General features: G+C 47.4%; 1 long non-coding RNA gene across 1 annotated transcript in view; it reads left to right on the forward strand.

Moving 5' to 3' along the window:
• Positions 1-141: 141 nt before the first annotated feature.
• Positions 142-6,713, forward strand: part of LOC118451712 — a 9,537-nt gene continuing 2,965 nt past the window's right edge. Inside the window, exons 1-2 of the long non-coding RNA XR_004841257.1 lie at positions 142-302; positions 627-741. This is a non-coding gene — a long non-coding RNA (uncharacterized LOC118451712). The remainder of the gene's footprint in view (positions 303-626; positions 742-6,713) is intronic.

Here is a 6,713-nt window from a genome sequence, read left to right on the forward strand (position 1 = left end):
CCCCCGCACTGGAGCCCATCCAGATGGAGCACAAACAAGGAGAGGATAAACGCAAAGTGCTCTGCCACCCTGCAAGCACGCGCTGACGTCAGCTTTCATGAACTGGCACTTTAATCATCGCATGGGGAATGTTCCTCTCTCTCTCTGCAGCCTCCCTCTGAATTTCTCAGTGCACCAACATTAGCATTTATGGCAAGGAAGATTTATTTTCTTTGCTGGTTAAGAGTAGTAAATTCAGAATGCCTTTACAAGCTGCTAGACGGAGAGCCCTGGAGATCCGAAATCCTGTAGGCTCAGACAAGGTGTGTCAAGGGCAGCAAAAGGGCAAGCTTCTTCCTATATGTATTTCCACGTGCATTAACAGCTAAGCTGAAAAGCGAGGGGCTAGTCCAGTTAGCACACACAGAGAAGTTATTAGCTTCTCCAAGCCAAACCACGCAAAATACTCTGGGGAAGGAAAGTATTGGGTATCAGACATGAGGGACAGATGGATTGGGGACTTTCAAAGGCCTTTTTGAGCCACGTAAGCAATTTTTTTCTGAATTAAGCAGTGAAAATTAGCAGACTTATTTTCTGTTCACGTGTCAGGCCTCAAACAAGCACCTTGCTCTCTTCCTTTGCCCCAGTCTTCGTGGCTGGACCACAGGTAATTGGACTTGGACCTCTTCTCCCAAGAGCCAGGAGTGATGAACTGACTAAAGCGTGCGGGAGCTATTTCAGCTCGGTGAAGAGCAGCTCTGTGTAAGTGCCTTGCATTTGTTGTTATCTAACTTTCTGCTGGGATTTCGCCTAGTCTACGCCTCTGCATCTACTACTGCCTAGTTGTATTTTCTGTATTTCCTTTGTGCCCTTCATGCACGAGGGAGCGCGTGTGAAGCAAGAGTAGGATGCACCCACCCTTTCTTGGCAGTTTGCCATAGGTGCGCCCAGAGGCGAAATTCTCCCCCCTGGCATAGTGGCCCTCGTAAGGCGTGAGTTCGGGTACAACTCAGTGGAGCAATCTAAAGAATGATTGCAGTCTTTATGGTGTGGGGAGATTACCTCACTCCAAACGCTGCGATGTGCCAGGATGGGGGGTGGGGGAAGATGACAGATAACTAAGGATGCTAGCAGGCTGTTGTCGCTGTAGATGCAGTCAGCTGGTCCCATCAGCTGCTCTCATTAGACTGCCAGCTTCACAATAAAGTGGTTTCCCAATAACAGCCTTCGCTTCACCCTCCGTACTGTAGAGTCCTGCGTCATCAGGTGCTGCTGCTTCCTTTCCTGTGCGCCGGAGCGCAGCGCAGCGCTGAGCTGGCTCGGCGTTAGGGCCCCGCTCGCCCGTGTGATTAGAGGAGGATTAGAGGTGGATTTGTGGCAGCTACATTCTTTACTCCGTAACTCTTTGCATGTTGTGGCTGTTGCTTCTCACAGGGCCTTATGCGGCTAAATGCTTGCAGGCGTTTAGTAGATATACGTGCTTCTATACGCACGTGTGTCTGTGTATATACACCCCAGTCAGTGATGCATTTCCCAGGTATTTGAAGACTTCTGTAGCGGTATGTAAGGAACACAGACAAAGGGATAAGGGAGCAAGTGCAAAGACTGTCACTCAAGTTCTAGCTAGGATCCACTTTTACTCTTTCTCCTAGCTCCATCTCTCAGACACAAAAAACCACATGAAACTACAGCTACTCCTTCCTACCAGCCCCGCAGCCACCATATTTTACTCTCTTATCTTTTAAAAACAGATACTCCCTCTTAGTCGCCTCTCCCTCAAGAAAACTAAATTTTCTCCAGCTGAGCAGCCAGGAGCTATCAGCTCAACTCAGACCGCCACACATCGTGAGCTGTCTGCTGGAAAACCCTGAGAGTTTGGGGTGGTTTAATTATTAGTTTGATGCGCTTTTTTATTTACTTTTTTTCATTTGGAGTTCTTGGTTAACGTCTTTTAAACTTTCCAGGCTGGAAACATTTTATTTTTTTTAATTTTTTTTTTTACTTTTAAACGAGAATGGTAATTTTCCTGTAATTACAGAGTTGCAGGAACAGTAGAAAACAGCACCAAATATTGTGAAATTCATGATATAACCACCCCGGGGCTCCTGACGTCAGTTCTCAATTTGACTTGCTAATACTGGAACCCTGGTTTGGTTTTCCTGGTCTCTTGCAACCTGCTGCTTGCCCAGCCATTTTTAAAATACAAAGCTGCTCAAATTGAGCGCTCTGCCCCTCAGCTAGCGTGTTGCTGTGGTCCACGGCTTGCTGGAAGGGATCTGATGGTACAGCTTGTCCTGCAGTTCTCCTAGCAGAAGCTCAACTGGTGCCTGCCAGCCTTCTGCCACTCTCCCCTATTAGCTCCCGGCGTGAAATAAACTACATTTAGTGACCTCATACTTTTGTCATTACAAATACATTATAAATACATTTTTGCTGATATAATGTGATAAAATTTTTCAGCAGACCCTTACTGGATATTGCTATGCTGATTAGAATTGGACAGAAAAACAATAACCCACTACAGCCACTGCAGGCCAGTAAAAAAAAAAATACGCTTCCCGAGAAATACGTGTTTTGCAAATTTTGGGTGGTGATGAAGTGTCCTGCTTTCACTTTTGGGGACTTCTTGGAAGAAAGCATTTTCTTCTTCCACGTGAAATGTTTGTTTTCATAACAACATAAAAACTTCACAGGCAGATTAAAAAAAAATTATACTGCGGTTATGATCAATCCTAAAAGAATATTTTTTGGGGTTTTGCAACATTCAGATTTTACTCCAGTGTGAAAAGAAGACACATTTCAGACTCACCATTTGCACAAGAGAGGTCTTACCAGCCCTTTTGCTAGCAAATGTTCCTGATCAACTGGTACCATTTTGCTCAGGACTGGTAGCAGCAGAAGCAGTGGGTACAGTAAAACCACTCTGATGATGGCAGAAGCTTCACCTGATGCGATTCAGATGTTCGCAGTGTTATGGTTCTCCCCCAGTCTTCAAGCTGTTTAGATCAGAGGTTGCCAAAACGTGGGCTGCCAGCACCCAAAGCAGCTCCTGTTGCCGCGCCGAGCCCTTGCTGCTTGCGTGGCACTTGTGGCACCCTGCGGTACCCAGGCCACGGTTTGGGGAGCTCAGGTGGTTCCATGTTCTGTTTTTCTGCAGTACTGATTAACCTCAGAAACGCTTGATGACTCCATCGCAGCGAGCTGTTACTGTATAAACAGTTACTCAAAGTACCGCGTCCTGAAATACCCACCTCATGGTCCAGGGAAATAGTCGTATATTACTGCTCTGTGACACCATACAATCACGGGAACTGCCTGGCAGGTGACAACCGTGGTGCCTTCTGGAGTCATGTGGAGCTAAAGAGTCATCACTAGGAAGCAATGGGGAAGTGGCTGTCGGCATCGCTGACCCTTGCTGACTCCTGCCGGGTAGCTGGTCCTCTGGGATGATCTCATGCAATCAGCCTGAGTCTGCCCTGCCCGCTTTATTGGCATTTATGTGCTGGCAACTTTTATTTCCAAGAGCCATAGCAGCGATCCAGCCGGAGCGGCAGACTAGCTGGTGACTCACCCTGCTGAAGCTGGAGTCGGATCTCTCCTAACCCGTTCCCAGAAATGAATGCCTGTAAACCTTTGCATCCACCCTGCTGTCTGCCTCATTTGTGTTTTATGCCTTCGGAGAGAAATCTTTGTTCCCTTCTCCCTTCTTTGGCTCTCTCTTTCTGGGTGAAAGAACAGAGGGAAGAGTGGGATGAAGGAGAAGTCGTCGCTCACCCTGCACATGCAGCTGTCTGCCTGCCCCCTGCACCTGTTTGCCCTCCCTATTTTTGGCCCTACAAAATCCTAGGAATTCTTCATCAAAGGTTTTTTCATAAGTTACCTCCTGAGAGCAGCCAAGATGGCCCCCTGTCCAGCCAGAGGAAAAAGCAAGCTGGGAGCTGTGCTTTGCTTTGGACCGGGGGCCTCTGCCTGCTCCCTGATCCATGGCCAGAGCTCTTTTTGAAGGTGTCCCCCGCTTCTTCTTTGATCTGGGCCACTGCATGCAGGCTGCTGCTCAGGTTCTGCTCTGCGCCTTTCCATATGACACAGTGACCTACATACCTGTCCTTGCTGGTAATGGGTCATATCCTGGCTTATCTGGCCCTCCCTTTTCCAAGGGTGATAATAAAGGAGAGACCTTTAATTACCTGGTGCTCTCCACCCACCAGTCCCCAAGTTAAATGTGCTGCTATCCTCTGTTCTTGTTTGTGGGTTTTTGAGTAAGAGCTAACTAACCTAAAGGATTTCCATCCAGGCATCTCTGTGGAGTCTTAAATCTTAATCTGTCCACAATCTTCACTAATTGGATTTGTTTGTAGAAGCAAGCTGCCTGTGGTTTGACTTTCTGCAGAACAGTTAACACAAACACACAAAAAAAAGCGGGGGGGGGGCCAAAAAGACAGAACCTAATTACAGTAATGAAGAAAAAGCAAACAGCATAGCAGCTTACCCTCTTGCACGATAGGTATAGGCGCTGCTTAAATTTGCAGTGGAGGTTTTGCATGCATAAGCAAATCAGTGGGCTACATGGTGCTTAATATTCTTCTGCCCTTGTAGGTTAGTTATGCAGCTTCTAGCACCATTGCTCTAGTAAACCTCAGCATGTGAAACACTTTTTCTCTTGAGGGTGGCCTGTAAGTAATACCTGACTTTTGCAAGCACTACCTTACTTTTGCAAGTGTCGCTGATGAATTGGTAAATGCAACTAAAACCACGGGTAGCCAGGGAAACCCAAACTGAAAAAGTTAAATAGCAGATTGTAGGCTTAGAGTGTCAAAATCAGGATAACGGCACCTACAGCCACTGCCCGCTGAGGTACTGTGCCTGCCACACAGTTAGTATTCCCTATGCACTAGATGATAGGACATCTGCTATGGCTGCCGAAATTATGTTCAGACGCCCAAAAAATCAAGTGTTTGCCCAAGAAATTGCAAACACGCTGCCTCCAAACAGGCGCTGCCTAAACCGCCACCACATCAGGAATGAAAAATGCTGCTGACGGCTCATTTAGCAAGGTCTGCAGTTCCCATGTGTTTTCTGTTTGGTGCTCCAGACCTCCTCCTGGCAGGAGGCGAGCGGAGGGAGCCCAGCTGTGCCCAATTATGGTCAGAGACACCCGGAGGTTGGAGTTTAAAAGCGGTGCAAGAGGTTAGTTGTTCTCTTTGGCTTGGAGATGGGCTTGTGTCTCTCTGCTCTGGTTTGTGGTGGGCTTCCCCCCCCAGCCCCAGTTATGCAGGTTTTGGGGCTGATTCTAGCTTATTCTATGCTAGCTCTGTATTTATGTCTGTCGTCCGCTGAATCTTGATCTTACGAAGGTAAGGGTACCGTGAGGCCTGCTTGCTGTAACACAGAAGGTCAACCTGAGCTTGCTCCCCATTGCCTGCGTCCATCTCTGTGGTGGGCACCAGGGGCTGGGGCTGAGTGTAAACCAAGCCCTGCTGAGCACCAGAGACCTGCTTGAATCCATGAAATTTAGGTGAGGGCCATCATGATTTCATTTTTCTGAGCTGTTTTTAGGAGTCTGGAAGAACACTGGTCTTTAAGTGAATCTTGATTTAACGCATTTAGGACCTGTGTGATTGATGGTGTCTATAAATACCATTTAAATGCACAATAGGATATTTAACATACCATTTTCGGCAGGCTGTGAGCCAGGCTTGCCGGCTTGCTCCTGCTGCAGCTTCCCCAGGCTGCAGGGGGACCCTCTGGGTCGCCTGCCCTTGGCACTGGGGGGGTGTTGTTTGGGGGGCTCCTTCAACACCCCCCCCATATCCCTCCTCACCCTTTCATTTTGGCAAAGGTGTTATCCAAAGAGAGCGCTGGGCAAGTGGGATGCTCAGGCGATTTCTGTGGTCGGGTCCCTGGTCAGCATGGGGCAATGCTTGTTTTCGCGCAGAAAAAAAAATAACCCAGAGGGCAGCACAGGCAAATAGTTAGGGGAAGCACAAAACATGGGGAAGGGGAGGAAAAAAAGGTGAATTTTCCACCCCCAGTCTTCCCACATCTATTTCTCAGAGGTATCTGTGTTGTTATTTATATTATTAATGCTATTCTTAGGGGGCAAAAAATGGCTTTTGTAGGAAACCGATTACGTGTTTCTATATTTGAGAAGCTTTTTTGATGCTAAAGTAGAGAAAAAATAGTGGGTTCCTGTATTAAAATTTGCAAGTACTTGGTGAAATGTGACGATAAAAGCAGTCTTTTACTGGCATGCTTGTAAATCATAAATTCCCACTGCAGAATAGCTCCTGCGGCATCTTGCCAATTAACCTTTGAGCGCTTTGATCTCACTCTGACTCCAGAATTTCAGGCTGCTCCCTAGCTTGTGTAGCTGTTGTTGTTAACAAAACACTTGCCGTTTGAAATACCCAGTGCTTAGCATACGTGCTTCGGGTCCCCGAGCACAGGCAATATTGATGTCTTGTGGATCATAGAAAAAGCTTGACTCATTAGCAAAGAGGTATTAAACAAACATCCTCAGAGCAAGCAAACAAACTTGGCCATTACTAAGATGATTTTTTTTAGCCTGAACTGCCCTAGGAGAGGTGTAGGAAATATGAGTTTAGTGAACTGGTGAGGAGAGGGGAATCATGTTGTGTCCACGTGGAGCCAAGTTACGTCTCTGTCCCCTGGCAGACCTGCAGGCAGTTGGCATCGGGCTCAGCTGGGAACAGCGGGGGCCTGCGCTGCCCCCC

The sequence above is a fragment of the Egretta garzetta genome, unplaced genomic scaffold (assembly GCF_000687185.1).
Source record: "Egretta garzetta isolate BGI_Z169 unplaced genomic scaffold, ASM68718v1 scaffold561, whole genome shotgun sequence".
Classification (NCBI taxonomy): domain Eukaryota; kingdom Metazoa; phylum Chordata; class Aves; order Pelecaniformes; family Ardeidae; genus Egretta; species Egretta garzetta.